This window comes from Globicephala melas, chromosome 11 (assembly GCF_963455315.2).
Source record: "Globicephala melas chromosome 11, mGloMel1.2, whole genome shotgun sequence".
Taxonomy (NCBI): domain Eukaryota; kingdom Metazoa; phylum Chordata; class Mammalia; order Artiodactyla; family Delphinidae; genus Globicephala; species Globicephala melas.
The window spans coordinates 23,957,815-23,968,026 of record NC_083324.2 but is presented as its reverse complement, the minus strand read 5'-3'; the positions used below and the strand labels follow the sequence as shown (position 1 = coordinate 23,968,026).

At 43.9% G+C, this 10,212-nt stretch overlaps 1 pseudogene; it reads right to left on the bottom strand.

Annotated features, from left to right (window-relative positions):
* Nucleotides 1–806: 806 nt before the first annotated feature.
* LOC115859061 (60 kDa heat shock protein, mitochondrial pseudogene) lies at nucleotides 807–2,955 on the bottom strand (annotated as a pseudogene).
* Nucleotides 2,956–10,212: the final 7,257 nt, after the last annotated feature.

Here is a 10,212-nt window from a genome sequence, read left to right as displayed (position 1 = left end):
CGCGGGCCTCTCACTGTTGTGGCCTCTCCGATTGCGGAGCACAGGCTCCGGACGCGCAGGCTCAGCGGCCATGGCTCACGGGCCCAGCCGCTCCGCGGCATGTGGGATCTTCCCAGACCGGGGCACGAACCCATGTCCCCTGCATCGGCAGGCGGACTCTCAACCACTGCGCCACCAGGGAAGCCCCATTGTTGTCTTATTTTAAGACATTGCCATAGGACTTCCCTGGTGGCGCAGTGGTTAAGAACCCACCTGCCACCTGCCAGTGCCGGGGACACGGGTTTGAGCCCTGGTCTGGAAAGATCCCACATGCCACGGAGCAACTAAGCCCGTGAGCCACAACTACTGAGCCTGCACTCTGGAGCCTGTGAGCCACAACTACTGAGCCCGTGTGCCACAACTACTGGAGCCCGTACGCCTAGAGACCATGCTCTGCAACAAGAGAAGCCACCGCAATGAGAAGTCTGCACACCGCAATGAAGAATAGCCCCCGCTCACCACAACTAGAGAAAGCCTGCATGCAGCAACGAAGACCCAATGCAGCCAAAAATACATAAATGAATAAATAAATTTATTTTTTTTAAAAAGACATAGTCACAGCCACCCCAGCCTTCAGCAACCACCACCCCGATCAGTCAGCAGCCATCGACATGAAGGCAAGTCCCTCCACCAGCAAAAAAGCTCAGGTGATGGTTAGCATTTTTTAGCAATGAAGTATTTTTTAATTAAGATAAATACATTGTTCTTTTATTTATTTTTTTAACTTTAAACAATTTTTATTACACAAAGGTTGTCACATAATTGGATATTGCTCTACTCTGTACACAATTATTCTTACTCTCCACAGAAAGGCTGCTTCTTAACTTCTCATCTGTTGATGGCAATCACTAAAATCCTGATTTTAACAGAATAGTAGTAAAAATGCCTCAGTGATTTAAGTTGAAAGCAGTACATTGGTGCATGGCTCTTATACTCATTTACCAGGAATGTACAAATGTCTTTATTCAAAAATACAAAATAAATTATCTGTAGGCATGGACAATGACAGCAGTAAACCATTCTATGTTGCCAACTGAAACCAGTAACTGATGGTTATAGTGATTTTCTTAAACATCAGCCAGCCTTTTCTTCAGTCATCTCCTTCAACTGACCTCTCAAAGTTATTGATGAGGAACGCTGCCTCGGGCTTCCTCTCACAGCTCATTAATGATGGCAAAGCCCTATTCTAGGAATTAGAACATGCCACCTCCCATCCCACCTCCCATCCCACCCATTCCGCCCATTCCAGGATCCTTCTCTTCTTTAGGAATTTCTGTGACTACAACTTCTGCTGTAGTTAACAGAGAGGCCACTCCAGCAGCATCCAGTAATGCAGTTCTTACAACCTTAGTTGGATCAATGATTCCTTTTTCCACCATATTCACAAAATCTCCAAGCATAGCATCATAACCAACTTCTGAAGAACTTTGCAAAATTTTCTCAACTATCAATGATCCTTCGACACCTGCATTTTTAGCAATGGTCATTGCAGGAATTTTGAGTGCTTTTTTAATAATTTCTATACCAATTTTTTGATCTTCATTAGCTGGAGTTATTGAATCCAAGGCTGGAAGGCACCGAAGCAGGGCACAGCCCCCTCCCAAAACAATGCCTTCTTCAACAGCAGCTCATGTAGCATTAAGGGCATCTGTAACTCTGTCTTTCTTTTCATTCACTTCAACATCACTTGTCCCACCAACGTTTAGCACAGCAACACCATCTGAGAGTTTTGCCAGACGTTCATTAAATTTTTCCTTTTCATATTCACTAGTTGTAATATCTAACTGCTCGATGATTTCTTGAATACGCTTTTCAATTTGAGCCTTGTCACCTTTTCCTTTCAAGAGCATGGCATCATCTTTGGTCACAATGACCTCTCCAACTTTTCCTAAGTCATGAGGCTGAACATCTTCAAGATTTAGAGTTAGTCCTTCTTCTCCAAATACTGCACCACCAGTAGCAATAGCCATGTCTTTAAGCTGGTTCTTTCTATTGTCACCAAAACCTGGAGCTTTGACTGCTACAACCTGAAGACCAACTTTCAGCCTATTCAAAACGAGTGTACTTAGAGCTTCTCCATCCACGTCTTCAGCAATTATGACCAAGGGCTTACGGTGAGCATTGGCAATTTCAAGAGCAGGAACAATGGACTGGACACTAGAAATTTTCTTTTCACTTAACAGAACATAGGCATCTTGGAATTCACATTTCTGACCTTTTGATGTATTAATAAAGTATGGCGAGATATACCCTCTATCAAACTTCATGCCTTCAATAATTTCTAATTCATCATTCAGTGTTTTTCCATCCTTTACTGTGATAACGCCCTTTCTTCCAACCTTTTTCATCGCATCAGAAATGATGCTGCCAATTTCTTTGTCTCCATTTGCAGAAATCGTAGCAACCTGGGCGATCTCTTCCGGGGTTGTCACAGGTTTAGACTGCTTCTTAAGTTCAGCAAGTACAGCATCAACAGCTAACATCACACCTCTTCTGATTTCCACGGGATTAGCACCTTTGCTAATCTTCTCGAAGCCTTCCTTAGCAATGGAGCGTGCCAGTACAGTCACAGTTGTGGTGCCATCCCCAGCCTCTTCGTTTGTGTTATTGGCAACATCTTGAACAAGTTTCGCGCCAATATTTTTATATTTATCTTTTAAGTCAATAGACTTTGCAACAGTCACACCATCTTTTGTCACTTTGGGACTTCCCCAACTCTGTTCAATAATCACCGTCCTTCCCTTTGGCCCCAATAGTAACGGCTACAGCATCAGCTAAAAGGTCTACACGTTGAAGCATTAAGGCTCGGGCATCTGCACCAAATTTTACGTCTTTGGCATAAGCCCGAGTGAGATGAGGAGCCAGTGCCCTGGACACTGGCCTAATCTGGCGAAGGACTGCGGGCAATCGAAGCATTTCTTGGGCAGCGGCACGGCTAGTGGGCGACGAGACAGGCCGTCGGTGGCGAGTGACATTGTTCTTTTAGACATAATGCTATTGCACACTTAATGGACTATGGTATAGCATAAACATAACTATTGGCATTAGGAAGCCAAAAATTCCTAGCAACTTGGTTTATTGCGATGTTCACTTTATTGCAATGGTCTGGAACCGAACCTGCAGTGTCTCTGAGGTATGCCTATATTGGCATAATGTAATCAAAATGGCTGAAACCCCTTTTTTATTCTATATGCCTTATATGACTTACAAGGAGGTTAAATGTTCTGCATTTGTTTGAGCAGCACCTATACTTCTTCATACAGGCACTTATTCACTCAAAAATATTTACTGAGTGCCTACTATGTGATGACAGTTTTCTAAGCAGTAGGTACTGATTCAGCCATTCATTCAATAAATATTTACTGAGCACCTAATATGTACCAGACAGGTGAGCTTCCAAGGAAAATGTAGTCAACGAAATGAATGAAAGCTCTATTCTCATGGAGCTTCCATGTTAGTGGAGCAATACAAAAATGAAGAAAATAGAGTCTTTGAATAGTAGAGGTGCTGTGCAGGGCAAGCTAAAGGGAATTGGGATGCCCTGAGTTGGGACTGGTATTTTGTGTAAAGGAGTCAGGGAAGGCCTCATGGCTAGGTTCATATCTGATCAGAAACCTGAAGGAAGTCAGAGAGTGGACCATGTGGCCATCTGGGAGACAGTGTTCCAGGTGGAGGGACCAGCACGGGCAAAGGCCCTGGGGTGGAGCATGCTTGGTATGGCATGAAAATACAAAGGTGAAAACACTAGACACTGGTTTTACCTTCTTGGATTGTAGAGTCTGGTTGTGGAGGCAGAGAGTAATCAAATATCTCCCACATAGATGTCTAATTCTGAAGAGCCCATGTGCCAAGAGGGAAGCACAGATGGGGCTGGAAGATCCTATAAAAATAGCTGATCGAATCTCAGGGAAGGATTCCCTTAGGAAGTGTAGTTTAAACTGAAATCCAAAGAAGAAAGCGAGGTTAACCTGGTGAAGGGGAAGGAGATGGTAGGGTATTAGGGAGGCTATTTCCTGTATAGGGAACAGTGTGTGATCGAAGTATGTGTGTTCAGAGGGGTAGATGGGATCAGGGCTGGTTTAGGACATAAAAGATCCAGGCATCTGCCTTGCAGAGAATGAGGGGGAAAGCGTCCTTGATAAGCAGGAGGGTATGAGCAGGGGACAAATCGCAGAGGGTTTCTGCAGTTTGTAATTACTTAACTGTTTAAATGAGTATGTTTACTGTCTGCCTTCCCTGCTGGAGCAAGTTCCAGGGGGCCAGGACCCTGTCTCCTTTCACTACACTATCCCCAGCTCGTACCCCAGGTGTGGCCCCCTGCAAGGGCACGGTTTGTATTTGTGGGCTCCGTGGCTGGCTAATATCTCCAGCAATCTCACAACCAGCTGAGAGCCTCAGTGGTAACAAGCAGCTCGCATTTTGTGAGTAGTTGGCTCTGTCAGATTCTGGGTTCAGAAAAGGCCAGCAAACTCGGCAGTATTCAAAGCTGAGATTTACGTTTCAAAATCGCAGATAAAAGCCGACTGTGACCATGGAGCTCTCCTCCCACGGAGAAGCAGAGTCCAAATGGCACTGTTCTCCCTTTGTCATACTAAGATGACGTTTTCATCTTGACTTGGTGATAGTGTACTTCTAGGATGGGTGCTCATTGCATAGTATTAAAGAGTCAAACTGTCAGACGAGAAAACAATATTGTTTTTTTATTTCAAGAACGTGTGATGGGGCTTCCCTGGTGGTGCAGTCGTTGAGAGTCCGCCTGCCGATGCAGGGGACACGGGTTCGTGCTCCGTTCCAGGGGGATCCCACATAACGTGGAGCGGCTGGGCCCGTGAGCCATGGCCGCTGAGCCTGCGCGTCCGGAGCCTGTGCTCCGCAACGGGAGAAGCCACAGCAGTGAGAGGCCCGTGTACCGCAAAAAAACAAAAACAAAAACAAAAAAACGTGTGATGTTATCTAAGACACCGGTTGCCCAGCCAGTAGACTGATTGCCAAGGCATCTTCACTGTGAGGAAAAAAAAAAAAAAAAAAAGGGAGGGGGTGTATAGCATAACTCTGGGACAAAGTGCAGAGATTTAGCCAAGCCCTCATTTTTGCAAAGCTGAAGATCAACTTTTGGGGGACAATTCCTGGTATTTCCTATCAGCCTCTACTCCCCGGTTCTTCCTTCCCAATCCTGCATTTGAGGCCGCCTGTGGTACCAGGGAAGTGAATTCTACCCTCCCCAGGGTAGGAGCAGGGAAGCCAGGTGCAGCCCATTCTGTTCACCTGGCCACAGTCACGGATGCCTGGCTGCACGTGGGAGCTAGGCTGGTTCCTGGAGCGAACCTCGGGCGCTGCACTTGGAATGCTGGGACAGAGGCTTCCTTCATGCTGGGCTGCGTGGTAGCGGCAGCACCTGGAACAGCAGTGGTGATTTTTGCCACCAATAGGGCATGCCACCCTGGGGCCAGTGCTAGTTCAGAGGAGGCCAGATTGAGAGAATTGAATGGAGAGAGCGGTGAAGCCCCAAAAGATGGTGAACCTCAGAATCAAATTGCACCTGAATCCTGCCATGTTTCTGGACTCGTCCATGAAGTAAGTCCATACATTCTGTTTATTATTGAAATTGAGACTTCTGTATGTGGTGGCCAAATCTTCCTAGATGGTAAAGGTAATAGAAATGCAGAAACAATTTTCTGTCCTCTAAAAGTATAGTAGCATGTACAGGAAATCAGAATGCAGGTGTAATTGCTGCAAGATCCATATTCTCCTAATTATTTTTAAGTGAAATCTTCCAAGAGTTAACGCCTTAAGTATGTTAATGACATTTTGAATAAGTAAACATACATGTTTTCTTAAAAACGACAACAGTATGAAGGGGTAGACAGTGAGAAGGGCATCTCCATCTCATTCTTCTCAGTTCTCTTCCCCAAAGGCAACATTTTAATTCCTTTACAGGCTTCTTATATGTACTTCTTACGATAGTCTGTACATAGATCTCCCTTTTAATTTACACAAATGCTGCTATATGCTGTCAGCATCTTGCTTTTTTTGCTCACAAATATATCTCAGAGGTTGTTCCATATCAGAAAAGATATAAGCTGCTTTCTTATTCTTTTTTTTGCTTCCTCATTTTTTATTTCAATTGAAATATAGTTGATGGGCAATATTACGTTTCAGATTTTTTTTTAATGAAAAAGCTGCTTCTTAAATATGGCTACGTGGCTAGGAATTTTTCATTCTTCATTTCACTGCTACCTGCAAACAAGGGTGAGTAAATCAGTTGGTTTAATCAGTGAAATGAAACAATGGTAGCAAACACCTTTCATACACTAATGAGGAAATTCATTTAAAATTATTAAACAGCGAGCTTCCCTGGTGGCACAGTGGTTGAGAGTCAGCCTGCCGACGCAGGGGACGCGGGTTCATGCCCCGGTCCGGGGGGATCCCACGTGCCGCGGAGCAGCTGCGCCGGTAAGCCATGGCCGCTGAGCCTGCGCATCCGGAGCCTGTGCTCCGCAACGGGAGAGGCCGCAGCGGTGAGCGGCCCGCGTACTGCAAAAAAAAAAAAAAATTATGAAACAGCTCCAGACTATTCCATTGTTTGGTTCTGTGCTTTATTTAACCAAGCTCCCATAGAGAGTCATTTAGGCTGTAACCTTTAGCTACTTTACACAAAGCTGCAACAAATATTATGTATGCTCCTTTGTTTGAAAGCTGTATAAAATGTTTTCATCAACAGTCTATATAAATATAGGCTGTTCAATCAAAAGTTTTAAACCTGAGACTGAATACAAGAATCAAAAATTGTGTTTTGTTAACTTTTTTTGTGTGTGTGTTAACCTTCCCCCCCCACAACAAATAGATGGATTGTTTTTTTAAAAAAAAAATTGAATTATAGGGGCTTCCCCGGTGGTGCAGTGGTTAGGAATCTGCCTGCCAATGCAGGGGACATGGGTTCGAGCCCTGGTCTAGGAGGATCCCACGTGCCGCGGAGCAACTAAGCCCATGCGCCATTACTGAGCCTGCGCTCTAGAGCCCGCAAGCCACAACTACTGAAGCCGGCGTGCCTAGAGCCCGTGCTCAGCAACGGGAGAGGCCACCGCAGTGAGAGGCCTGCGCACCAGAATGAAGGGCGGCCCCCACTTGATGCAGCTAGAGGGAGCCCGCGCACAGCAACGAAGACCCAGCACAGCCAAAGATAAATTTTTTAAAAATTTGAATTATAGTTGATTTACAATATACTGATAGTTTCAGGTGTACAGCAAAGTAATTCAGTTATATATATATATATATATTTGATTCTTTTCCATTATATTGATGTTATTACAAGATATTGAATACAGTTCCCTGTGCTGTACAGTAAATCCTTGTTGTTTATTTTATATGTAGTAGTGTGTATCTGCTAATCCCATACTCCCAATTTATCTCCCCACTGCTCTCCCCCTTGGTTATCATAAGGTTGTTTTCTATGTCTGTGAGTTTGTTTCTGTTTTGTTAAGTTCATTTGTGTTATTTTTTAGATTCCACATATAAGTGATATCATATGATATTTGTCTTTCTCTCTCTGGCTTACTTCACTTAGCATGATAATCTCTATGTCCAGGTGGATTCCTTTTTCTCACTCATCCATCCATCCATTCATTCAACAAATAGTTTTTGTTTTATTTTGTTTTGTTTTTTGCGGTACGCGGATCTCTCACTGTTGCGGCCTCTCCTGTTGTGGAGCACAGGCTCTGGACGCGCAGGCTCAGCGGCCATGGCTCACGGGCCCAACCGCTCCGCGGCATGTGGGATCCTCCCGGACCAGGGCTCGAACCCGTGTCCCCTGAATCGGCAGGCGGACCCTCAACCACTGTGTCACCAGGGAAGCCCAACAAATGGTTATTTAGCACTCACTATGTGCCAGGGAATATTTTGGTGCTGATCCTTACCTCAAGGGCCTAACATGACATGTTCATTGGAGAAGAAGATAATAGGTCCAATGGACGGCCAATCATCTGTGTTTATTTATACACATTAATATTTAAGTGACTTTAGTTGTAACAGCTTCACAGTTATTTCAGTACAAACCAACTCAGTCTTGGACCTGTATCACAAGGGGTCATGTCTATGCTAGGTCAGTCAATATTTCTAGGTGATAAAAGCAAGGGACCAACAGACCCTTTCTAGGGAGAGCATTCCCTACAATCTCTTACTGAAAGAAACAGCTCCAAGCCATTCATTAAGCATCAATGCCCATGTAGCTTCCCTGTAGCCCCAGCTCTGTGGCCTTGGCTGATTGGACCAGGGGTGGGCATGGGACCTCAGGGCAACCAGTTTATAGGTTGGCTGGTGGCCTATGATCTGGCCTGACTCCAAAGCTTTGTCCAGTAGGAATGCTGGTAACAACTTGCCCCAATCAGATCCTTTTGAATTGAGATACAGAGAAAATAAAACAAATGTTAGCTACGGAAGTAAAACCAAAGGAGAGGAGAAGCCTAGTCATGTAACTGTTGAAGTCAAGGTTTCCAAACGCAGTGACTAGCCAGAGTTAACCAGGTCAGGTCTGGTCTAGGGCAATGGTTCTCAAACTTGCCACAGACAGTCCATGCTTCTGGACTCTTCCAGTAAGTCAGTCTATATGTTCCACTTCTTGTTTATCTTGAGACTTCTGTTTAATTGGTGACTGTTGTCTGAATCATCCTAGATGGTAAAGGTGATGGAAATCCAGAAACAATCTTCTCCCCTTGCCTGGAGGGCCTGTTAAAACAGAGATGCTTGTTGCACCATCAGAATTTCTGATTCAGTGGGTCTGGGGGGTGGTGCTGAGAATTTGCATTGCTAACAAATTCCTAGTTGACACTGATGCTGGTGATCCAAGGACCACACTTTGAGAACCATTGCTCTAGGGAAATCTTCCATCTATTCAGGTCTCTGTGAAATAAGATGGGTCCTCTTCTTAACGTTAGGCTAGAGCGTTCCATTTTCTGGGTCCCTGTGAGATCATTCTACCACAGAGCTGAAATTCCTGATTGCCTTTTTTTTTTTTCAGGTCTTTTTGACATCTCCACATTTCTGAGTGAGTCCTTACCACATTACGAGCCCCCAAAATAGAACATAGTAATTAGGTATCATTTATTGAGCCTGTACTCTGTACAAATAGAAAGCATTCAGTAAATGATAACTAGATGTTCACTAGGGAATTGCAATGACTCATAAATATTTTGTCCCTAAATTCACTACTGCAATATTGTTTACTTTGTATTTTTGTTTTTAGAAATTTAAATTTCCTCTTGATTCTTCCTGCCAATTATATAAGAACCAGATTTTGCTCAGCATTTGCAATTTTTCCTACAGTTGTAATGTTCCATCATGTCCTCAAAAATATTAAAACTCAGAGAAAATCAGAAGCAGCTCTAACAAATGAGACTGAACTCTTCCTTTGACCTAGATATACTGTTCCTGACAAATTAGTGTGTTATTAAAATGTTTTAACTCTGAGGACATCTGTGATCACATTTATTACAAACAGAAATAGGAAGATCTATTGGAAGTTTATTTATATCAGGTCCCATCTTAATAATCTCAGGTCTCTGGTTATGTCTTTTGTCAAACCTTAAAATGGAATATTTATTTTACGATTATTTCTCGTGTTTCTGCTCCAGTGGACTCAGCTTTGTGAGCTCTGCAAGTGGGTCTATTTGTCCACCAGTTTTCTCTTAGCGCCTAACACAGGACAGGTGTTCAATAAATACTGGTGGATGTTATAGACTCAATGTTTGTGTCCCCCTCCCCACCAAATTTTGACTCCCAATGTGATGGGATTCAGAGGTGGAGGTAATTAGGTCATGGGGTGAAGCCCTCAGGAATGGAATTAGTGCCCTTATAAGAAAAGGTCAGGGAGCTCCCTTGCCCACTTTCCTTCATGTGAAGATACAAGGAGAAGGAGGCAGTATACAAGCCAGAAGAGGACCCTCAGCAGAACCTAACCATGCTGGCACCCTCATCTCAGACTCTAGCCTCCAAGACTGAGAAATAAATTTCTGTTGTTTATAAGCCACACAGTCTATGGCACTTTGTTATAGCAGCCCAAACAGACTAAGACAGTGAAACTGAATTACCCTGGCTGTACGCTTACCATTAAAAAGTGCTAAGGCAAGCATCATTTGTATCATATTAAACTAAAATAATAATGTGAACATAAGTAAAGTA